Genomic DNA, 25,765 nt, shown 5'->3' with positions numbered 1-25,765 from the left:
CTGCTGACAGACACAGAGACACCTGACCCAAGAAAACAGAGAAGATGAAAGTACACTGGGCCACGAATCAGAATTAGATCCTGCCCCAACTCTGTAGCTTACTAGCTGTGTGACCTTGGGGAAAGCTACTCTCCTGCCCTGGACTTCTTTTGGGAGGCAGGGGTTGGGAAAAAAACCAAAAGTCTTTATTGATAAATAGCTTACAATTAAACAAATAGAGTCGTGGGCTTGTTGGGGAATAAAAACTAGGGCAGAGGCTCAATCTCTCTCCATTTCCACCCCGGCGCAAGGCCTCAGCCCTCTGAACACTTCGGATCATGAGGCCTTGATGGACAGCCCAAGCTTTCTCAGGCCCTTAGAGGCTTCTGTCTTCCTGGTCAGGTGTGCAGGCACCACCTTGGACACACTGCCCCCAGCAGGAGAAGCTGCCTTGGTGTTTGGCCTCTGCCCAGCACCCTGAGCAGCTGCCCCTTTTGGGGCCTCGGACTTGGCCACCGTCTTCTTTTTGGTGGGGGAAGCAGCGCCGTTCTTGACCTTGCTGGCCGTGAGTTTTGAACTCTTACTCCCAGCTTTGATTCTCCTGTGGGCCTCAGCGTCTCCTTAGCTGCTCCTGCTGCCTTTGGCCTTTGACTTCCTGCTAAGCCCATTGGCACAGGAAGAGGCCTACATGACTTTGGCTTTGTGGGGGGCCTTGCTTAGCTTTGCCTTGGTGTCCTCAGCCTCAGTGTCTTGCTGGGGGGGTCTTCTCCCTGGCTGTACCTAATTTGGGAGGAGACATCTGCACCTCTACTGGCTTCCTGGCTGCCTTTTTCACCTTGCTCAAGTTGGGAGGGTCCTTCTTTGCCTCACCTGGTTTCTTGGGGCGCTTTCCCCTGGCCTCATTAGCTTTCCTGGGGGCTGTCCGGGGGCGGGGGGCGTCTTCCTAGACTGGATTTTCATCTTGTGCTTGGGAACTAATTTGAAGCTGCCGGTAGCCCTCCAGCCTTGGAGTTGAGGGGCCTGGCGAGGAGGCTGAGCTGCATGCTGGTGGCCAGGGCCTGCTTCAGCAGGTACTCAAAGTGGAGGATGTCCCCAGGAGAACCAGTCCTTCCAGCCCTTCCAGAGTATCTGTGTCCCAGCCTGCTGGGCTGGAGTAAAGGAGGTCAGAAGAGGAGGAGGCTTAGCCTATTCTGGGAATACAGAAGCCAGCCATCCTCCCCAGTCCAGACCCTGGGCCCTATTCAAGGTAGTAGGTGCTGGAGGGTAGGTAGCGTGCTAACTGCTGGCAGGGACAGAGAAGCTGAAAGAGCACTTGGCCATGAATTGGAACTAGATACTGCCCCAGCTCTATAGCTTACTAGCTGTGTGACCTTGGGGAAAGTTACTCTCCTGCCTTGGGCCTCGGTTTCCCAGTAAAATGAGGGGATTTAACCAGATGACCTTTTCTATTACTGCACAGTCTAACAATCTATGATCCTGGCTATGATTTGAAAACTCAGAGAGGGATTCTGGGAAAGCTTATGAAAGACTACAGTATTCTTTTCTCTTTATTTTATTTTATTTTTTTGAGACGGAGTCTTGCTCTGTCACCCAGGCTGGAGTGCAGTGGCAGTGATCTTGGCTCACTGCAACCTTTGCCTCCCAGGTTCAAGCGATCTTCTTGCCTAAGCCTCCCGAGGAGCTGGGATTACAGGCGCACATCACACCCGGCTACTTTTTGTATTTTTAGTAGAGACATCATGTCGGCCAGGCTGGTCTTGAACTCCTGACCTCAGGTGATCCACCTGCCTCAGCCTCCCAAAGTGCTGGGATTACAGGTGTGAGCCACCGCACCCAGCCCAGTGTTCTGTTTATAGATCAAATACAGATTTTCGCTATTTCAGCTGCTTTGCCCAACATCCCTTTCTTCAGCTCTTTTCATGGCACTGTCCTTCTCAGAGTCCATGGGATTCTGTTGGGGCTGCCAATCACAGTGCTGGGCCCTAGCCCTGGCCACACTGATTGGCCCAAGAGTTGTGCACCAGACCCAAGAAGACCAATCAGAATCTTTCCCTGAATGTGTACGTGTGGATACAAGGGAAAAAAGAGAACTCACTTCTCAGTTGCAGAACTGATACAAACCTGGAGATGTGCGCTCCCTACCCTCCTCCCTACCATCCCCTCCTTCCCGGTGTAGACACGTCTTCATCTTTACACCTCATCGTGGAGGCTCATCAAGGGCAGAAGAGAGAAGCAAAGGCAGGAGCCGGCAGGAAGGAGGGAGGTCGGACACTGGCCTTACTACGGGAGCATGTCAGATGTCAGCTCTTAGCACGTGCTCCTCCAAATTCACCGTATTTGGAGGGGGTGTTTATTTCCTGTGTCTGTATTCACAAATTACCACAGCTTGGTGACTTAAAACAGCAGTCATCTGGCCGGGCGCGGTGGCTCACGCCTGTAATCCCAGCACTTCAGGAGGCCAAGGCGGGTGGATCACCTGAGGTCAGGAATTCTAGACCAGCCTGGGCAACATGGTGAAACCTCGTCTCTACTAAAAATATAAAAATTAGCTGGGCGTGGTGGTGCATGCCTGTAATCCCAGCTACTCGGGGAGCCGAAGCAGAATCGCTTGAACCAGGGAGGTGGAGGTTGCAGTGAGCCGAGATCGCACCATTGCACTCCAGCCTGGGGGACAAGACCAAGACTTCGTCTAAAAAAACAAAACCAAACAAACAAAAAACAACAGTCATCTCTTCTCTCACAGTCCTGGAGGCCTTGAGTCTGAAATCCCTATCACTGGGCCAAATTCAAGGTGTGAGCAGGGCGGAGCATTCTCCAGAGGCTGGAGGGGAGAATCCGTCCAGTGCCTCTTCTAGCTTCCGGGGGTGGCTGCATCCTCGGCTTCTGGCCACATCGCTCCAATCTCTTCCTCTGTGCTCACATTGCCGCCTCCTCCTCTGTCTGTGTCAAATCTCCCTCTGCCTTCCTCTTTGAAGAACACTTTGATGGCATTTAGGGCCCACCCAAATAATCTAGGATAATCTTCCTATCACAAGAATCTTAATTTAATTACATCGGTAAGACCCTGTTTCTTTTTGTGTGTGTGCGATAGAGTTCGTTCTTGTTGCCCAGCTGGCAACGCCATCTTGGCTCACTGCAACCTCTGCCTCCCAGGTTTAAGCGATTCTCCTGCCTCAGCCTCCTAAATAGCTGGGATTACAGGCACCCACCACCACGCCAGGCTGATTTTTGTATTTTTAGTAGAGACGGGTTTTTACCATGTTGGCCAGGCTGGTCTCGAACTCCTGGCCTCAGGTGATCCACCTGCCTCAGCCTCCCAAGTGCCAGGATTACAGGTGTGAGCCACCACGCCGGGCCCTACTTTTGATTTTTTGCTGTCATAGACAATCCCATGATGAACAACCTCACTTGAGTGGCTAATTGCTTCCTTAGGAAAGATTCTGAGACATGGCGTTATTAGGCTGATGTGGGGACCCTTTAAAAAGCTCTAGATAAGGCTGGCTGTGGTGGCAAAATCCTGTAATCCCACCTACTCAGGAGGCCCAGGCGAAAGGATCATTTGAGGCCAGGAGTTTGAGATCAGCCTGGGCAACATAGCAAGACCTTGTCCGTACAAAAATTAGCCAGGCATGGTGGTACCTACCTGTGGTCCTGGCTACCTGGGAGGCTGGGGCAAGAGGATCTCTTGAGCTCAGGTGTTTGAGTTTACATGATTGCACCACTGCACTCCAGCTTGAGTGACAGAGAACCCTGTCTCTAAAATAAATAAATAAAATTAAAAGCTCTAGATAGATAAATATTGACAAGTGTCTTTCCAGAAAGATAATACCAGTTCACATTCTGACAAAATTGTCCGAGTACTTTTGTCACTGTACATACTACGTTTTATTTATAAACATTTGTCAATTTGATTGATAAAAAACATGTCTTATTTTAAGATGTATTTCTCTGATTACCAGAGAGGGTGAATCTTTTGTGTGGCTGAATGGCATTTTTCTATAAATTATATTTCTTCTATAAATTATAGTCTGCTGCTGTTTTGCCCCATTCAATTTTAGTGTTGCCCTCATGGATTGACAACCATTTTGTCATATTTGTGCAGACAGCTTTTTCTTGTTTGCCATTTGTGTTTTAATTCTGTTTATGAGGATTTAGAGTTTTTCAAAAGGAAAATATCCCTGCAAACTGATGAGTCCCAAATGTTATTTTTTTTACCTGGATGAGTTTCTGCTTTGCTTCCAGGAATTGCTTCTGTGCCTGAGACAGGGGCCTGGCAGGGGTTGGAGGGGCAGGGTGGGGGCTCAGCGCTCCTGGTGCAGGGGCAGGTGCATACTCCTGGGATCCCAATTCAGCCTCACAAACCTGAAACAAAAGAACTGCAAATGGTTCTTTAGACTGGCCACCACCTCTATTTTATGATCTCTCTCTCTCTTTCTTTCCTTCTTTCTTGTGGGGGCTGTGAATGTGGTTCATTCCCAGGATTTACAAGGTCTAAAAATCAGTTTTAAAAAACCAGCTCCAGCCAGGCGCGGTGGCTCATGTTTGTAATCCCAGCACTTTGGGAGGCTGAGGCAGGTGGATCACTTGAGGTCAGGAGTTTGAAACAAGCCTGGCCAACATGGTGAAACCCCATCTCTAGTAAAAATACAAAAATTAGCCAGGCATGGTGGCACGTGCCTGTAGTCCCAGCTACTCTGGAGGCAGAGGTTGTAGTGAGCTGAGATTGCACCACTACACTCCAGCCTGGGCGACAGAACGAGACTCCATATAAAACAAAACAAAACAAAAATCAGTTCTGGCCAGGCACGGTGGCTCATGCCTGTAATCCTTGTAATCCTAGCACATTGGGAAGCTGAGGTAGGAGGATCCCTTGACCCCAGGAGCTCAAGACCAGCCTGGGCAACACAGGGAGACCCTGTCTCTATTTTTAAAAATAAAATAAAAACCAATTCCCAGAAACACACACACGTTTCCCCTTCCCTTTAAATTGATGCATTTCTGGAAAAGCCATCCCATGTGAGAAGGAAGGCCCTGCACGTCGGCGTGTGGAACCCCACTGGGAGCATACACTGATGTACCACAGTCGGGCCCTACTGCGCAGCCCTGCCCTGGGAGAGCCTGTGGGGTTTGCTGTCACTAATGCTGTTCATTTGCTTTTTGGTGCTTTGGTAAATTGTGTCCTATCTATATGTCTGAGTGTACAAAGATAGTCCCTAACCTGCATTCTAAAGTGATGGGGCCGACGAACAATTGGGCTTTTGATCTAACAAGTTGAATCCCAAAGCTGAGAGCCAGAGTTTTTTCGCTCAGGGCATGAAGAAAGATTTTTAAAGCCACAAAGGCAGAATGAGGGAAATAGAAGAAATGGGTGCCTGGCACCTGAAGAGAAACTGAGGAAGGAATGACGAGGTTTGAAGGGGATTCTAGGAATTTTACCATGAGGCATGCAATGCAGACCTTCTCCCTCATCTCTGGATGAAAACCAGGGAAGTCCCCATTCCCCACAGGTGCGCTTAGAGCTGGGCCATCAGATCAGATGAAGAGGTGAGAACAGCCTCGCAGTGGATGCAGGGTGAGCACCAAGGGAGGAGGTGGAAGGCCAGCCAAGCCCAGGCTGCAGAGCCATGGGGCACGGGTGGCAGTGAGACAGCCACTCTGTGTGACCAGGCTGGGGAGGCAGTGCTCTGGGTCACCTGCCTGTGCTGGGCTGGATGGCGAGATGACACCTTCATCCCTCTTTCAGCCACACTGCCCAGAGTGAGCTCACACCCTCATTTTATCTCACCTGAAACATTCCAGCAGCCCTTCACTTGTCCTCCCCCACACACCAACATGATCTGTCTGAATCACAAATCTGATCCCATTTCTCCTTGATGATAGCCTTTGATGTCTCCCCACATGCCAGCCTTTCCTTAGCATTCAAGGCCCAGAGACAAGGCCCCGTCCCAGTTCCCCTCCTCAGGGTTTCTTCCCTGCTCACCTCTGCTCAGCGACACAGGGTCAGCCCTGGACGATCTTCATACCCTTATACACACCCTTCCCCTTTTGCTGCCTCAGGAACTCTTATTCATGTCCCATCTGAAATGCCTTAATGCCTGGATCTCCCTGGCAAGTTTATGCACTGCCTTCTCTGGGCTCCCAAAGCACATCAAACCTACGTGGATTCTTGTAAAGGGAACAAGTGAAGTCTCTGAGTACCTCCCACATACCAGGAACTCGGCTAAGCCCTTTCATATATTAGCTCATTGAATCCACAGCCCTAAGAGATCAGTCCCACTATTAATCCATTTATGAATGAGGCGATTGAGGCCCAGAGAAGTTACACGCCTGGCCCAAGGGCACACAGCTAGAGCAGCTGACCTGGGATTTAAGGCTTCTCATATTGTAACTGGGCAGCTTCACTTCAAAATGCATTTTAAAACCTTTTTCCCAATTTGTCTTTCTTCTTTCTTCCCTAGTCTCGAGATGTAACCTTGAAGCAAATGGTAGAAGCATTTTCCCTTAACCTTAAATTAGACTCCATGCCTCTCCCTTTCCCACCATATACTCTTCACATTTATCTAACTGTATGCTAGTATCTAATTACGTGCTTACTTAGAAGTTCCAGGGGTTAATCTTGAGACAGACAGACCAAGCCTGGAGACCCAGCTGCAACATTCCAGCAATTACCTCCAGGTAGCTACTCAACAACCCAGCCATTGTTGAGATGATGCCAGCCCACGTTCCAAGTGGACCGAGACCCAAGACAGCCACCGAGACAAGACACACAGACCTTGTACTCAACACCCATCCCGCCTGCCTCCCAGATCAAGTTTCCCTTTTTAAGCTGTTGCCTTCTCCCCAGAAATTCAAAGTGGTTACTTTGGATATGAATCTGGTCATTTCCCCTTTGCTAGTTTTGATAAATAAAGTCACTTTCTTTCCTCACCCTTGTTATTGGGCTTTGCAAGCAGACCTGTATTCCATCACCAAACCATCCCATTATGTGCCTCAAAGTACTTCCCATGTGTGTCTTAAATGTGTCCACATCAGTAGCTCCCAAACCCTTTTAGCCTCAGGGTGACCTGTGGGGCCTGCTCAGATGTAGGGAACCAGAAGCTCTTGGGGTAAGGCCCAGAGTCTGCCACTTTTCAAAGCTGTTCAGGTGAGACAGAGGCTTAGTCAGGCTTAGGGTGACCGATTATCCTGGTTTGTCTGGGACTGTGGGGTTTCCTGGAAGGTAGCAAAGCCCTGGGGAAATGGTCACCCAGGTAGGAAGTTCAGGTGTGACTCGAGCGTCCGTCTCCTGTCAGGGCGTTCAGCTCCCTGCAGCTGGAAACCTTTCAGCACCCAACACAGTGTCTGACACACACGAGGTGCTCAGTAAGTGGAGAGAACTGTGCCTTGTGCCTGGAGCTCAACAAACTCAATTTTCTTCAGCTTTAGGCTCAACTGGAAAATGGTCTTCAGGGGGCTTGAACATGGGGTGCAGGTCAGAGAGTCAGCAGGCACAGCCCTGATCTTGCTCCGCACTACCCCACACCCCTTATCCTCAGAAACCAGTCTGGATTAGGTACAACCCAGTGGCTGGGGTCAGCTGGCAGGCAGCCAGGCAGGGTGCTGCTCCCCAGAGACCTGTAAGAGCTCTCTGCTCTTCCCAGCCGTGCCTAAGCCATATGCACGCCCAAGGAGCCTCAGAGAGTGGGCAATGTCCATGAAGGCCGGTCTCTTGGTGAATGCTGGTCACCAAGCATTCACCAAGATGTTCATACAGATGGGGAAATGAGTCCCATCGAAGATGATGTGTATATGTTGTTTGTAACAGAAGGAAATGACATCTTCACCCAGTGAATATGCTGCAGATGTATTTTTCCCGGCGGTCCTTGGTCTTTGGACTATGTATAGTATCTTTTTCCAACAGTGATGTTTAAAATTTTTTATGAGTCATATACTATCAATCTCCTTTATTTGGGGTTTATGCCCTGCTGAGAAAGCTTCCCCCACTTCTTGATTTCTTCTAGAACTTTCACACATTTTGGGGGTACAAAAGGTAGGTTAGGGATCTAGTATTTCTTTCCCCCCAATTAGGCCAAGATAGGAAAGATGACTTCTCCAAACTCAGAGTGGGTCTGGTGTCTGCTAGGATGTGGGTGCCCCATCCAGAGATCACCTCCCTGTCACTACCCTAAGTCTGCATAAAGATCTCTTCTTTAACTGGTCTCTTCAGAAGGCCTTAAAAGAATAACTGTTTTCACAACTTGCTTTCATGTATCCTTCCTTGAGTTACAGTCACTCATGCGTAGGGCTTTCCTCGTACTTACTCTGAGACTGTTCATCTTTGAGGCTCCCACCTACCCATAATACCCTGCGCAGTGCTCTGTATATCATTCATATTCGGGAATTAGACTGAGATGTATGCCCCCAGCTGGCAGTGTGAAGGCCCTTGGATTTCCTAATGCAGAGGCAAGGGATTTGGTGGGCTGAGTGCAGGCCCCTCTGCTCCCTAAGATCCCATGTCATGGCAGGGACTGGGGAACCCACTCAAGCGTGCCCTCTTCTTACACCAGGTGGTATAAAGCAGCTGCTGGGTTCACAGGATATGGGGTGTGATCTGTGGAGGAACACAGAGAAGGGAGTAGACAGGAAGGGAAATTCAGCCCCTGTGCCTGATCTTGGGCCTTCTCCCATTAGCCCACCTCTCGAGTGTATTTCTTGGACCACAAGGACCAGAATGGCAGAAACTGAAGAAAAGCAATTCATACGGTTTGGCTCTGTGTCCCCACCCAAATCCCACATCAAATTGTAATCCCCAAAATTGGGGGATGGGCCTGGTGGGAAGTGATTGGATCATGGGGGTGAATTTCTCCCTTGCTGTTCTCATGATAGTGAGTTCTCGGTCTCACAAGATCTGGTTGTATAAAAGTGTGTAGCACTTCCCCCTTCGCTCTCTCTCTCTCCTGCCAGCCATATGAAGGCCATGTCTGCTTCCCCATTACCTTCCACCATGATTGTAAGTTTCCTAAAGCCTCCCCAGCCATGCTTCCTTTACGGCCTGTGGAATTGTGAGTCAATTAAACCTCTTCTCTTTATACATTACCCAGTCACAGGTAGTTCTTGATAGCAGCGTGAGAACAGACTAACACAGCAGTAGAGCTGAATAAGGAAAGGGCTCCTTCCATTTTATGAGCCTTTAGAAACTGGAATCTGCCTTGTCCTTTGGGGTGTAAATTTGAAATCCTAAGCCCCCCACTGACTGAATGGATCCCCTTGTGGCCAAGGGGACCCCATTAAAACCTTAAAACTGACTTCCTGGCCATGACAGGACAGAAGGTCAGACACACCTCGTTATATCCCCTTCCCTCTTGTGGTTTAGACACAACAACTGACAAGTCTTAATGTTAAAATAGAGATTCTAAAACTGACAGAACAGATTCTTTGTGGCAATAATATATCAAATTATAAACAGAACCTAAGGCCATGCCAGGCAAGGGTTAAGTCACCCACTCCTACACTTAAAGAATAAACTATGTCCCAACTGCTGCAAGGTTTTTCTTTTTCTCTAGCAGCTAAACTAGAGTGCTGGCCTTGAGATAAGCAATATTAAAACAACTACAGTTCATCCAGCTCACAGAGGCTGACTACGTGACCCTTGTTCCACCAGCCATAACTACAACTTTGACTGGACAAGAGATTGATTTCAGTAACTTTCTCCAGATAAGACCACCAATCATGGACTGGTTCTAGCTAGTTTACAGAGACTCATAAGAAAGGAAGAGCCACCAGGGATATTTACACACAGAGGAAAGGCCATCTACAAGCCAACACATGTTTCTGGATCCTGAAAAGACCTTTTGATGTATAGGGCCTAATCGTAATACATTTAAATGTTAATTCTCCACCCCAAAGTGGGTCATATGTTACATGCGTGTTTGTTCAATGCAAATGCGTCAGAATCACCTCATGAATATTCACAACTCCTCCTGTAACCTGTTGAATATGTATGTTTAGCCAACCTGTTCAGCATAAAACTCCTACCCCAACTCTTCCTCCTTCGAAGTTCCTGTCTCTGGTCTTGTCCAGAGGCACCCTTCCCAGCCTGCTGTATCCCTTTATAAGAAATACACTCTTCTCTCCTTTCCACATTTATAGATACTATGTGTGGTTTTCTTCTTAAAGTTAACAGAGGTAATTATATCCCAGCTCACAAGGCCAACACAAGCAGCTGCCAACATTTCAGAATGCTTGGGGAATGCAATGTCCTGGCAAACTGAAGACCTTTATGAATGGAGTGGCCCAGATTACTCAGGATGACTTGCTCACTTATCCACTCAACAAAGCGCTGGAGAATGCCTGCTGGGTGCCTGACTCTGCGTGCTGTTCTAGGTGCTGAAATACCGCAGTGAAAGAGGGAGATGGTTGGCTGCTCTGGTGGAACCCGCTTTCTGGTAGAGGGAGACAGAAGACAAATCAATCAAGAATACACATGAAAATATCAGACACTGATAAATGCCACTGAGGAAGTAAGAGCAAGGCCACACCTGGGGAGCCACACTGCTGGGTGGTCAGGAAAGAAGGGACATTTTAACGGAGATGGAGTGATGAGAACTCACCTTGTGAAGACCTGGAGGAAGAGCAGGTGAGCAATGGGCACAGCTGGGGCAAAAACCTGCTGCAGGGACGAGCTCAGTGTGTCTCAAACAGAGGCACTCCCTCTGACAGAAGAGAATAACAGCATATCCCCAGAGTTTCTAGAGATTTTGACCAAATTTTGTTCTTTTGAAGACTCAGGTTTTATCTTTAAAATGAAAACAAATTTTGGGTTCTAGTCTTAGAGACAACCACATTTGTTTTTGTGTTAAACCTAACTGTCTTTAAAAAAAGAAGAGAGAGAATGTACTTGGATTGAGGTAAGCCAAGATTAAACTTCTAAAAGGTAACATCCCACAGTCCAGAGAAATCTGTGACGCAAGGTAGCTAGATGCCATTTCATCCTCGTGTTTATCATTCACCTGGCAGTGATAGAATCTGGGCCTCCGATAAGTCCAAGTCCAATTCTGAAGAACACATGGCAAGATCTGACTTGGGTGGGGCAGGAAACCTCCTTGGTGGGTAATTTCCTCCATTCCCCCAACCTTACATCCTGCACAACACACATTATCGGTGGATTTGTTCCTGAATCCCAGGACCATGACTCAAGGCCATGAACACCTTAACCCGAGCAACCTAGGAATCCTGGCCTCTGGGGTGTGCCAGATGACCTATTCAGATCATCTCCTCATCCGATGACTGTTATGGCCTGAATTGTGTCACCCTCGCATTTATATGCTAAAGTCCTAATCCCCGGTACCTTAGAATGTGACTGAATTTGGAAGTAGGGCCTTTAAACAGGTGATGAAGATTAAATGAGATCATATGGTGGGCCCTACTCCAGTATGACTGGTGTCCTCATAAGAAAGGAAGAGCCACCAGGGATGTTCACACACAGAGGAAAGGCCATCTACAAGCCAAGGACAGAGGTCTTGGAAGAAACCAAACCTGCTGACACCTCAATCTTGGACTTCTAGCCTCCAGAACTGTGAGTAAATACATTTCTGTTGTTTAAGTCATCCAGTCTGTGGTATCGTGTTACGGCAGCCCTGCCAGATTAATACAAGAACCCAAGGTGAGGGGACTTCAGGGAATACGCACCCCAGAAGTAAAGTTTTAGAGTTTCCTTTCAAAGTTTTCTCCACTCCAGATAGAGTGGTCACTGGTTGGCTTCCTTCCTTCCCTCATTCCCTCCTCAAACCTTTAGAACTCACCACGGGCCAGCTCTATGTCCCCAGCTGGGCACTGTGTCTATGACTCCTAATCCATTCCTTTCCCAGCCCTCTAGGTCCTGTGCCAATGAAGGAATCACCAGCCTCAGCCAGGCTTTTGTTCTCTAGACCATCCCTTCAAAGTTGGAGGTTGAGGGAAGGACCCCTCCCTGGAACCAGACCAAAGGTTCTATATTGAAAAAGCATCAATTCTTCCCCTATAGTCCTTAAATATTCTTTTTACAAAGACTACACCAGATTAAAACAGTTCCGTGGCACAATCTCTACGGGTCTGTTAATTCAGGACACGGCTCTGGAATTAATGGTCAAGAACAAGAACTAGCTTTATTATAACTGCATCAATTCCAACAACATGTGCTGGGTAAATACCACCTCCAACAAGGTCCAAACCAGCCTACAGCCAAATGCAGCTTATAACCATGATTTTCCCTATACTTCTTCCTCCTAGCAAGATTTGGACTTCTCTGTTGATGAATCAGGCCTCTAGGTCATACATCCAACTGGAGAAGCCAGAAGTAACATCATCTTGGCCAAAACCAACAAGTCCACTTCCCAGTTGTCCCTCCTGTGGGAAACCAGCCCGTTTGGTTCTGCAGCCAGCACTGCCTTCGTGGCATGTGGTGTAATAGATGTAACCAGGACAGTGTGTACCAAAGCTGAGGAAATAGTCTCCATGTATGACACCAAGGCCAAAAAGGAAAAGTAGGCCAGCATCTGGTTCAAAAGAAGTGCAGAAATGAGACAAACCTGTCCGATGATCCAACTGTACATCCAATCTATGAGTACAGCTATGGCGACTGGAGCCACTACAATGTTTATTCTTATAGCGACATGTGAGGAAAATAACAGGAGTATCAGGTGAGGGAGAGGGTGAGGCTCCCTGGGACTAAGCGCACTCACATTCATTGGTTTGTTTGCTGAATCTGTGCTTGCTTGTGTCTTTATTTTATGCAGAGGGCATTCCTCAGATGCTGGGTGACCTTGGCTGCCTGTTCATATTTAAGAGTGAGACATCAAAAGTTGATTGCCACCTGCAACCCAGCAACTCCGCTCCTAGGTTAATGCCCAGGAGACATGCATACAAATATGCACCAACGCACACACACAAGAATTCCCGTAGCAGCTCTGTAATAGCCCACAACTTGAAACTACCCACAAGTCCATCAACAGTACACAGGATAAATAAATTGTAGTATATAAACACAATGGGATTCAATACAGCACTGAGAATGAACAATCTACAACTACATGCAACAATACAGATGAATCTTACAAAAATTACGCTGAATAAAATAAGTCAGAACCAAAAAGCATACATGCTATGTGATTCCATTTATTTAAAGACAAAACACACAAATTATTAATCTGCAAAATGAGAAGTCAAGATAGTGGTTATCCTTCAGTGGAGATAGTACACATTACACTTACATAAAGCAGATGCTTGAGGGAAAGCAAAGAAAAATAGAGAAAAATACCTATAGGGAGGATTAAACACACCATTCTCAGTAGCAGACAGGTCAAATGGACAAAAATTAAGCATATATGTCAAAATCTGTTTTTTTTTTTTTTTTTGAGACGGAATCTCGCTCTGTGGCCCAGGCTGGAGTGCAGTGGCTGGATCTCAGCTCACTGCAAGCTCTGCCTCCCGGCTTTACACCATTCTCCTGCCTCAGCCTCCTGAGTAGCTGGGACTACAGGCGCCCGCCACCTCGCCCGGCTAGTTTTTTGTATTTTTTAGTAGAGACGGGGTTTCACCGTGTTAGCCAGGATGGTCTCATCTCCTGACCTCATGATCCGCCCGTCTCGGCCTCCCAAAGTGCTGGGATTACAGGCTTGAGCCACCGCGCCCGGCCTCATATATGCCAAAATCTAAACAACCTCATCAACAAGATGAGTGCTTAAAGTCTTTTTTTAATTTATTTTTTGAGACAGAGTCTCACTCTGTCACCCAGGCTGGAGTGCAGTGGCACAATCTTGGCTCACTGCAACCTCCACCTCCCGGGTTCAAGCGATTCTCCTGCCTCAGCCTCCTGAGTAGCTGGGATTACAGGGACCCACCACCACACCTGGCTAATTTTTGTATTTTTAGTAGAGACGGTTTCACCATGTTGGTCAGGCTGACCTCGAACTCCTGACCTCAAGTGATCTGCTCACCTCAGCCTCCCAAATTAAAATCATTTCATCTTGATTTAAGCACACAAAAACACATACTACACACTGGGATTCTGACTGGAAGGGTATTACATTTATATATTAACTTTAGAAGGGTTTATATTTTTGTAATAAGTCATTTCATCCATGAGTATGGAATGTCTCTCCATTTGTTAGTATAGAAAAAAAAGCTATTGATTTTTGTACATTTATCTTGTATATAGCTGCTTTAAAAATTCTATTATTAATTTTAATCGTTATTAATTCTACTAACTTGCTATTAGACTGGGTTTTCAACTCTACCAGACCAGAAAAAGAAAATATGATTTTTCCTTCTTTGGTAATATTCATACAGATTATTTCATTTCTTTTCTTATTTCATTCATAAGAACTTCCAAGAAACGTTCAATATTAGCAGTGATAACAGGCAAACTTGTCTTATTCTTGATATTAAAAGAATGATTCTCTCAGGCACTGCTCAGAACCAAAGGAGCCTGTCTCCCTTAGCCACCATGCACAGGCAGTTACCAAGGTCCTGACAGCCCTTCATTCCAAGAGCCTTGCAGACATCCTGGAGCTGGGGTCACTAGGCAGGCTTGAAAACCCCAGGCTCTCTCCGCTCTTTTTTCTCGTCTTTTCTTTTCTTTCCTTTTCTTGTCTTCCCTTTTCTTTTCTTTCTTTTTCTTTTCCTTTCTTTTCTTTTCTTTTCTTCTCTCTCCCTCCCTCCCTTCTTCCTTCCTTCCTTCCTTCTTTCTTTCTTTCTTTTTCTTTCTTTTTTTTTTTTTAAGAGACAAGGTCTTGCTCTGCCACCCAGGCTGCAGTGCAGAAGCACCATCACAGCTCACTGCAGCTTTGAACATCTCCCGGGCTCAAGCAATCCTCCTGCCTCAGCCTCCCAGGTAGCTGGGACTGGCCGGGCACCATGGCTCGTGCCTGTAATCCCAGCACTCAGGAGGCTGAGGAGGGCAGATCACTTAAGGTCAGGAATTCAGACCAGCCTGACCAACATGGTGAAACCCTGTCTCTACTAAAAATACAAAAAATTAGCCGGGTGTGGTGGCACAGGCCTGTAATCTCAGCTACACGGGAGACTTGCTTGAGCTTGAGAGGCAGAGGTTGCAGTGAGCTGAGATTGCACCTCTACCCTCCAGCCTGGGGTGACAAAGCGAGACTCTGTCTCAGAAAAACAAACAAACAAAAAACAAGTAGCTGGGACTACAGGCACCACCATGCCCAGCTAATTTTTTGTTTATTTACTTTTTGTAGAGATAGGGATCTCTATGTTGCCTAGACCAGTCTCCAACTCCTGGTATCAAGAGATCCTCCCATCTGAGCCTCCCAAAGTGCTGGGATTACAGGCGGGAGCCACCGTGCTCAGCCTCTCCACTCCTTATCACTTCTCTCTCTCCCTAGCTCTGGCTGCCACAGCCTTGCCCTGGAGTTATGTCAGCACTTCCCTAACTGGCTGCCCCTTGTCTCCTCTGGCCCCTCCTTGTCCCTTGTGCAGTCTGTCCGGCACACTGCCACCAGGGTGAGATTTCAAAATGCAAACCATTTTTTTTGTTTTTTTTTTTTTGAGACGGAGTCTCGCTCTGTTGCCCAGGCTGGAAAGAAGCGGTGAGATCTCAGCTCGCTGCAACCTCCATCTCCCGGGTTCAAGCAATTCTCCTGCCTCAGCCTCCCGAGTAGCTGGGACTACAGGCGCTCGCCACCATACCCAGCTAATTTTTATATTTTTAGTAGAGATGGGGTTTCGCCATGTTGGCCAGGCTGGTCTCGAACTCCTGACCTCACCTCACATGATCTGCCCGGCTCAGCCTCCCAAAGTGCTGCTATTACAGGTGAGAATCACTGCCCCTGGCCTCAAAATGCAAATCTGATCATGTGCCTCTTCTTCCCTCCCACCCTTCTAGGATGTAGGTTATACAAGGTTGTGAACTGGCCCCTTCCTGACCCTCCAGCTTCATCTCGTCCACTCTCCCTCCCTCTCAGGAAGAACTAACTAGTCTTCTTGTGTTTCCTGGATACACCCTGCTCCTGCTGTCTCAGCATTTAAGCACCTGCTTTTATCTCTGCCTGGAACACCCAACCATATGTGGATGGGTACACACACACACACCTTCCCTGCTAACTCATATGGATCACCAATGTCATTGACTCCCTAGGTATATATAACATAGTCACGCATCACTTGATAATGTTCTGAGAACTACGTTGTTAGGCAATTTTGTCATCATGTGAGCATCATAGAGTGCCCTTACACAAACCTACAGCCTACTACACACCTCGGCTATATGGTCCTATTGCTCGTAGGCCGCAAACCTGTACAGCATGTTACTGTACTGAATACTGTAGGCATTTGTGTATCTAAACATATCTACATATAGGAAAGGTACAATAAAAACACAGTATAAAAGAGAAAAAATGGTTCAGCTATATAGGTAACTTACTATGAAGGGAGCTTGCAGGCCTAGAAGTTGCTCTGGGTGAGTCTGTGGGTGAATGCGAAGGCCTAAGACATGACTGTGCACTCCTGAAGACTTTATAAGCACCGTATACTTAGGCTACACTAAATCTGTTTTTAGAAACATTTTTCTTTCTTCAATAATAAATTAACCTCAGCCGGGCATGGTGGCTCATGCCTGTAATCCCAGCACTTTGGGAGGCTGAGATGGGTGGATCACCTGAGGTCAGGAGTTCGAGATCAGCCTGGCCAACATGGTGAAACCCCATCTCTACTAAAAATACGAAAACTAGCCAGGCGTGGTGGCAGGTGCCTATAATCGCAGCTACTTGGGAGGCTGAGGCAGGAGAATTGCTTGAACCCAGGGGGCGGAGGTTGCGGTGAGCTGAAATCACGCCACTTCACTCCAGCCTGGGCAAAAGAGCAAAACTCTGTATCAAAATAGTAATAACAATAAATTAAACCCAGCTTACTGTAATTTTTTTTACCATATAAAGTTTTTATTTATTTTTTTCACTTTTTGATTCTTGAAATAACACTTAGCTTAAAACCCAAATACATTGTACATCTGTACAAAACGTTTTCTTAGAACGAAGACACGAACACACACATTACACAAGTTAGGGTCAGGATCACCAGTATCACTGTCTTCTACCTCCATATCTTGTCCCACTGGAAGGTCTTCAGGGACAATAACATGCATGGAGCTGTCATCTCCTATGATAACGGTGACTTCTGGAATACCTCCTGAAGGACCTGCCTGAGGCTGTTTTATAGTTAACTTTTTTATTTTGTAAGTAGAAGAAATACACTCTACAATGACAACGAAAAGTCTAGTATAGTAAATACATAAAGGAGTTATATACTCATGTTATTATTAAGTATTATGTACTGTATGTAATTCTATGTGCTAGACATTTACAAGCCTGGCAGCGCAGTAGGTTAGTTTACATCAGCATCACCATAAACCTGTGAGTAATGCATTGAGTTATGACATTACCACAGCTATGACCTCACTAGGCTATGTAATTCAGCTCCATTATAGTCTTATGAGACCACTGCCGTATCTGCAGGCTGTGGTTGACCAAAACATTGCTATGCAGTGCATGGCTGTATAATTATTTGTTCAATGTCTTCATCTCTAGACTGTAAATTCTGCCAGGATAGGGACTGTGTTCCTTCCACCTTTAGCCCCAGCACCCAGCACAGGGCCTGGCCTCTGGGAAATGTTCGATAATTACTTTTTTATTTTATTTTTATTTTATTTTGAGACTAAGTCTCGCTCTGTTGCCCAGGCTAGAGTGCAGTGGTGCCATCTTGGCTCACAAGATCTCTGCCTCCTGGGTTCAAGTGATTCTTCCTGCCTCAGCCTCCCGAGTAGTTGGGATTACAGGCACGTGCCACCACGCCCGACTACTTTTTTTGTATTTTTAATAGAGATGGTGTTTTGCCAAGTTGGCCAAGCTGGTCTTGAACTCCTGGTTACAGGTGATCCGTCCACGTTGGCCTCCCAAAGTGCTGGGATTACAGGCATGAACCACCACGCCCAGCCAATAATTTTAAATTAATAATTAGTTAACAGACCAGTGATTATCAGCCTTTTATATTTCATAACTCACCAATTTCTATTTTATTCCCCTAAGAAGTGTGTGCCTTTTATTCTTCTTTTTCAAGAAAGAGTTTTGGCTGAGCACATAGCATTGTACACTTGTTCCTGGGCTCAAGGCTGGGTGCTACCATTCGGCTCAAGACTGGGTGCTACCATTCGGCTCAAGACTGGGTGCTACCACTCTTATGCGTCCCCTGCCAAAGCCTGTCATGTTGTGCAGCTTCCTGTATGCTTTGCCAGCCAAGACTGGACTGTCTATTGACATTTTTCTCTCTCCCTGATTCACCACCACAAGGCTCTGGGTGGGGAACCATGAAAGCGATGCCACTTTGAAGAGCCCTCAGAATGCCACATTGGTTCCCCTGTCACCACACACACTCGCTTCCAGCGGTGCCTCCAGACCACCCTGCCATTTCCTTTTTTTTTTTTTTTTTTTTCTTTTTTTTGAGATGGAGCCTTGCTCTGTTGCCCAGGCTGGAGTGTAGTAGCACGATCTCAGCTCACTGCAACCTCCATCTCCCGGATTCAAGCGATTCTCCTGCCACAGCCTCCCAAGTAGCCAGGAAAGACAAGGTTTTTAGTAAAGATAAGGTTTCACCATGTTGGTCAGGCTGGTCTCGAACTCCTGACCTCAGGTGATCTGCCCGCCTTGGCCTCCCAAAGTGCTGGGATTACAGGTGTGAGCCACTGCGCCCAGCCACCCTGCCACTTCTGCTATCTAAGCCCAGCCTACAATGCCGCTTCCCCTTCCTGCCCCACTCCATGTCCAGAGCCTCTGCCCAGGGTTCTATAATTTATTACATCCCATCTCACCAGTAAACACCCAAGAATCAGTGGGTTGCAGGGAGAGCTCCACCAATCCCCCTTGGCGCGGTCGCTCACGCCTGTAATCCCAGCATTTTGGGAGGCCGAGGTGGGCGGATCACAAGGTCAAGAGCTCAAGACCAGCCTGGCCAACATCGCGAAACCCCATCTGTACTAAAAATACAAAAATTAGCTGGGTGTGGTGGCGCATGCCTGTAGTCCCAGCTACTTGGGAGGCTGAGGCAGGGAGAATCACTTGAACCCGGGAGGTAGAGGTTGCAGTGAGCTGAGATCATGCCACTGCACTCCAGCCTGGGTGACAGAGGGAGACTCTGTCTCAAATATAAATAAATAAATAAAATAAGCTGTCGGAAAAAATCTCCAGCTGGCGTCCCCCTCCCTGCAGCCTGAAGTCTGGAGGCAGAGACAGTATCTAGTGGATCCTTATAATTTTAGCCCAAAGTGTGAATGAGGGCATAGCAAAGCCGCAGGCAGAGTTTTGGAGCAATTAACTATAAATGCAAGGGGCCTCCCCCCTCTTGCGTTCAGCCAAATCGCAAATGTATTCCCTTCACTCATTATAATGTAGCTAAGACAATTAAGTATTGTCTAACTGTGGTGCAATTAAAACCCCTGTAATTAAGGAATGTGGGGGCCAGAAGAAAATGACTCTGGTTCTGAAAACTCAGCCCAAGAGGCTGAGCAAAAGAGCAATATACACATTTGCCACTAGATGGGAGGCTTCCTGCTTTATTCGCTAGCTCTCCCAATTTTATTAAATCCAGAAACGATCCCGACCAGCACTCTAGCAATCCAATCTTCCAAAGCATCCAAACACATTAAAACTCATATAATGTTAAAGGTGGACAAAAATTTAGTGATTTTTTTTTTTTTTTTTTTTTTTTTGCCAAACCTTACATTCACAGAAGAAAGAGAGACTCCTAAAAGTAAACCCCAAATTGTTTTTCTATTATTCCACTCTGCCTCTAAACAAAAGTCACCCAAAAACTTCCTTAAAAAGAGATGTAATACAGGTGTGTTCGTTTCTGAAAAATGCAAACAGCGCTGTTACGATTTTTCACACCTTTCTGCATGTACGTAATGCTGACAGAGAGAGATGAACTCTTCCATAAATATGGTGGGATGTTTACCTCGTTTCTGTCTTATTCGTGAGTTGGCAAGTCCTGGGGCTAGTGGGTAACTTGAAATCCAAAATCCCTCATTCAGCTCTGTGCTCTCACAGCCTTGTCAAAGCCTGGTAAAAGGACAAATGAGGCATCTGAGTTGGTTGTAAGGAAGTAAATTAAAGTGGAGTCCCTACAACCAGCTGGGTGACTTTAGCCAAGGGACTTGCTTCTTGGGACCTTGATTTCAAAAACAGGGGACGTTGGATTCACTCTATCATCTAAATCTGTAAGTGCAAAATGTAATACAAGAGAAGTGTCATGTAGAGCACGAGGAAGGTTGCAGGACATAGGTTCTCAAAGTGTGGTCGGACCCCTAAGCGTACCCTCTCCCTTCTCTATGTATCTATGCAAGGACAGGTTTTCTTCATAGACATCAGTTAAAACAACATGTCAGCGAGGCACGGTGGCTCACACCTGTAATCCCAGCACTTTGGGAGGCTAAGGTGGGAGGATCACCTGAGATCAGGAGTTCGAGACTAGCCTGGCCAACATAGTGAAACCTTGTCTCTACTAAAAATACAAAAAGTAGCTGGGCATGGTGGCAGGTGCCTGTAATCCCAGCTACTCAGGAGGCTGAGGCAGGAGAATCGCTTGAACCCAGGAGGCGGAGGTTGCAGTGAGCTGAGATCGCACCATCACACTCCAGCCTGAGTGACAAGAGCAAGACTCTGTCTCACAAAAAAAAAAAAAAAAAAAAAAAACACAAGAGATGGAAAGAAGGAGATAAGAGAATCTGTAGACCAAACATTCAAAAGATTTGTAAAAATACAAAACAATACCACTCTGTAAATGTCTTTGTTTTAGGAAATATAGCTATTGTTGGTAAAAATGTATAATTTATGTTAACATGTAATGGGTTTTTACAGTTATTGTTAGATGTATTAATCAATATTTGAATTTTCTCAGTTATAATTTCTAATATAGCAAGGCAAATATAAAAATGTCTCACATGAACAAAAGCCCTTGGAGACTATCAATCATTTTTAAGAGCGTAAAGGGGTCCTGAGATCAAAAATTTGAGACCTGCTGTTGTAAGTTTCATCAGTCCCTTTCTTAGCTCTGTTATTTACCTTTCATTCTTCAGAAACAGAGAATTGTATATCCAAAGATGTTAATTTCAACATTATCTACAATAGCAAAGAAAAAAGAGACTAAAAGAGAATGTCTAATACCAGAGGAAAGGTTCGACCATAATAAATATGTTCCATTAATCCAACAGAATTAGATATTATACTATTATAAGAAAATGATTAAGGGCCGGGCACGGTGGCTAATGCTTGTAATCCCAGCACTTCGGGAGGCCTAGGCAGGTGGATCACCTGAGATAGGGAGTTCGAGACCAGCCTGACCAACGTGGAGAAACCCCGTCTCTATTAAAAATACAAAAAAAATAGTATTTTTGTATTTTTTGTACAAAAATGGTGGCCCATGCTTGTAATCCCAGCTACTCAAGAGGCTGAGGCAGAAGAATCGCTTGAACCCAGGAGGTGGAGGTTTCAGTGAGCCGAGATCGAGCCATTGTACTCCAGCCTCGGCAACAAAAGCAAAACTCTGTCTCAAAAAAAAAAAAAAAGAAAGAAAGAAAGAAAAAAAGAAAAGAAAATGATTGTATGGCATAATGTTAAGTGAAAAGTAAAATGTGAGATTGGAACGTAATGTATAAAAATGAAAGCATTAATCAGTTACTATGTTGTATTATTTTGTTATCTTGTTTTTTCTTTTCTTTTCTCTTTTTTTTATTTTTTCTTTTTCTTAGGTTTTTTTTTTTTTTTCTTTTTTTTTTGAGACAGGGTCTCTCTCTGTCACCCAGGCTGGAGTACAGTGGTGCAACCACCAGCTCACTGCAGCTTCAACCTCCCTGGTTCAAGCAATCCTCCCACCTCAGCCTCCCAAGTAGCTGGGATTACAGGTGTGCACCACCACACTCGGCTACTTTTTATATTTTTGTAGAGATGGGGTCTCACCATGTTGCCCAGGCTGATCTTGAACTCCTGGGCTCAAGTGATCCTCCCGCCTCGGGCTCCCAAAGTGCTGGGAACACAGGCATGAGCCATCACACCCAGACTTGTTAAATATCTTTAAGGCAGCATTTTAAAGTTACCATTGGTGGGTTCCTAGGGCTCCCCCCAGCTCTCTTACACTAGGGACAGAGAGGCCATTGTCCTTTTCCGTTTAGCAAGCCAAAAAGTTCCCCAATTCTGAAAAGCTACCTTCCTCCAGCATACCCCCACAAAAGTCATTGTCCTGAAGGCCTCTGGGAACATGACAAATGGCAGATCTGTGCAAATACACAACCGCCCTAACCGAGGTCACAGCCACCCGGCCCACTTGGGAGAGCTGGCGTTGAATGGGAAGTGGCCGGCGCTTTCAGCCTGGCCAGCGGGCTGACAAGGGGTCTTTGTGATGGGAACAAAACTGCATCCCCGCTTCACCTGGAGATTCTCCAGCACCCCCTCCTCTCCTGCACTGCCCCCCAGCACACATCCATGCACACATGCACACACAGGAGAGTTTATGTTTGCTTCGTAGGTGTGTTAATAAAAATCCCCTTAGGCTCACCGCTTCTGAGGTTTTGAAGTGAAACACATTGCCCAAAAGGAGGGTTCATCTTCAAGGCAGCCTCACCTTCACCCCATTAAGTAGCTCCTGCTCACGTCTTTCCTGAAACCACTTAAGGTAATTCCCTGTCTTAACACTGAAGGTACTTATGGTTCTATTTCAGACTCCTGGGGTGGGCAGCACAGGGTGAAAGAAATGCCCCAGATAATTAAGGAGATGATTTTATTCAGGCTATTAGGGAGAACTTTCACAAATACAGAGAAAGTTCTCGGCTAAAAGGAAGTGTCGGGGAAGCTGGGGTGGTATGGTGGCAAGACTCTAGGGGAAGAACGTTCACAGCTTATTTGAAGCATGTGATGGGAATCTGCAGAATATGAAAGGGCAGGGGGTCCTTTGCAATTTCTACCTCCCTTTGGAGCACCAAGTAAAGTTCAAATGGGCAACAGATGACCAGAAAGCTGGCCTCCCTTGTAGCTGAGGAAGGAGGAAATGAGTAGTGAGAACAAGGTCCCAGATGCCTCCAGGGGAAGGGGTGCTGGGGACTGGGGTAAGTAGGGGCTGTGAGGAGAGAAGGAGGGTGTGGGAGGAGGAAACGCATCTTCAGGTGCTCTTTGGCAGCTGAAATTTCACTCCTCAAATTCAGAAATCATCTGGCCAGGCGCGGTGGCTCACACCTGTAATCCCAGCACTTTGGGAGGCTGAGGTGGGCAGATCACCTGAGGTCAGATGTTCAAGACCAGCCTGGCCATCATGGTAAAACTCCATCTCTACTAATAATACAAAAATTAGCCAGGTGTGGTGGTGCACACCTGTAATGCCAGCTACTTGGGAGGCTGAGGCAGGAGAATCACTTGAACCCGGGATGCAGAGGTTGCAGTGAGCCAAGATCGCGCCACTGCACTCCAGCCTGGGCGACAAGAGTGAAAATCAAAAAAAAAAAAAAAAAAAAAAAAAAAATTCAGAAATTATCTCCTTCTCCCATCCTATCCTTCTCCCCCTGTCTTCCTCAAATGGCAGGAGAGTGAGGCTATGGCTGAAAGAAAACCAATTCAATTCTTTTGTATCCCCCCCAAACACATACACACACTTGCAGCTCTGTTCCAACCTCCTGGAAGGAAACTGGCTGTTACCAGAGGATTCCAGCCAAATACCTGGGGTTCCTCAAGGATGTCTTTTGAAAACAACAACAAAAATTTAGATTTTTTTTTTTTTTTTTTTTTTTGATACAGAGTCTTGCTCTTGTCGCCCAGGCTGGAGTGCAATGGCGCGATCTTGGTTCGCTGCAACCTCCGCTTCCCAGGTTCAAGCGATTCTCCTGCCTCAGCCTCCGGAGCTGGGATTACAGGTGCCTGCCACCATGATCGGCTAATTTTTGGGCTTTTAGTAGACAGGGTTTCACCATGTTGACCAGGCTGGTCTCAAACTCCCGACCTCAGGTGATCCGCCCACATCGGCCTCCCAAAGTGCTAGGATTACAGAGGTGAGCCATCGTGCCCAACCAGATGTAGATGGTTGAATAGCTCCAGTCACAATGTAAAGTTTTAATTTTCCTCTGCAATAAGAACAGTCTTTTTCTTAATGTTTTCTTTGATAGAAGCAAGCCCCCACCACCACCCCGGCTTCTTTGCCCCAGCTCTCCTCTTTATCCAATCCAGCCAGATGTGTGCATTTTTTTCCATTCACATGGCACAGGGTTTGAAGATGAGCTGTTTCCCCCATTAGCCACTCTTTCCACCCCCGGAGAGACTCTGTTTGTGGAGAATTCATGCTGCTGGCTGTAGATAAAACAATCAGGGTGGGGGATGCTTTGGAAACAGGGGGAGGGGGTGGGGATCTTTCCATCTGGAATCACAAGGCTCTTGGTGGTAGGCCCAGATGGAACCACGATCTGTCTGTGGAGACAAAGCTTCTTTTGGAACTGGGCATGGCCACGAGAATATGAGGTTTTTGACAACACAGTGGCCAAGAGATAGGAAACTGAAGTGGGTTATGAAATGCCAAGGACAGATCACTCTGACTCTGATGAACTAAGCCCATTAGTAAGCTGAACTCGTGTAATTCATCAAGGAGCTTCCTTGAGCCGGTGAAAACAAGGATTGTAGAACTCTGAATTCAGACCTGGACGTTAGAAAAACAACTCCGAGTCAGCCAGTCTCCATCCTCTTAGCTTAAGTCATCTTTCAGCTGGGAGCACACATGCTTCCTTACCACACCAGAACAATGCTGGGTCTTCAATTACTGTAAAGAATTTTACAAATGCTGAGTGTCCCTGTCGACACTATTAATGAACATCCTCTAAGCTGCACTTAAGCCAAATCCCAAGGTATAATTAGGGATACTGAACAATGATATAATGTAGATTGCCAGTTTGCTTGAAGCTCCCAACATCCAATTAGAGGGTGGTAGTGATTTCCCAGAGCACAAGACATGAAAACCATCTGTCACAGCCTGCTTCCTAAGTCCTCCCTTCCAGGAGCTCTTTCTGTCACCTAATAATGCCAAAAAGGAGCACCTTCTCGGCCCTGAAAGCTCATCTTCCGACCAGACATGAGTTAACAAGCTGCGTGCCCCAAGGCAGACCACGGTTCCTCTCTGAGCCTTCATTTTCTCTTCTATAAAATGAACCTGTTGGACATGGGTTGGTGGCTTTCAAACTTTTGAAAGCAGTGGAAATTTTTGTTTTTCTCAAGAGGAAAGCTTGATGATGGAACTTAATTTGGAGTATCTTTATGTCACTGGGAGGAAGTATAATAAACACTCCACTAATCAGACTGCTAGAGGGAGATGGCTCAGCTCTTTTGTGTCTTAAGCAGACCATCAGTTCCCATGGATTGGATCACTGCCTGCAAGTATTAACTGCTTAATAAATGTCATGTAGGAAAAAAAGTGTGCTTCATTGGAAAACTGTGTATCCTTTAGAGCATACCCTTCCAGGTTATCTGAGTGCGATGCTTTAGGGGCTCTGGGCCATTCATTGCCTTTGAGCTATTTTCTGTAAAGTGTAGATAGCTGATAGCAATGTAAATAATTCCTGTTTGCAGGCATGCAAATACATTCTGTCCCGAGGTGGTTCAATTAACTTCCTATTTTCCAAAGGAAAGTCAGTTTCCTTCTATTTGAAATATGCTTCCTTCTATTCGTAAATATATTTCCTTCTATTCGTAAATATATTTCAACATTGCTTTTCTCCATATAAATTTGTGCCTCTTTTGAC

The 25,765-nt window shown here is 46.3% G+C and overlaps 1 pseudogene; it reads right to left on the bottom strand.

Moving 5' to 3' along the window:
- Nucleotides 1–258: 258 nt before the first annotated feature.
- LOC116418826 overlaps nucleotides 259–25,765 on the bottom strand; it is a 60,820-nt pseudogene continuing 35,313 nt past the window's right edge.

This window comes from Piliocolobus tephrosceles, chromosome 6 (genome assembly GCF_002776525.5).
Source record: "Piliocolobus tephrosceles isolate RC106 chromosome 6, ASM277652v3, whole genome shotgun sequence".
In the NCBI taxonomy this organism is placed as follows: Eukaryota; Metazoa; Chordata; class Mammalia; order Primates; family Cercopithecidae; genus Piliocolobus; species Piliocolobus tephrosceles.
This window is presented reverse-complemented; position numbering and strand designations above follow the sequence as displayed.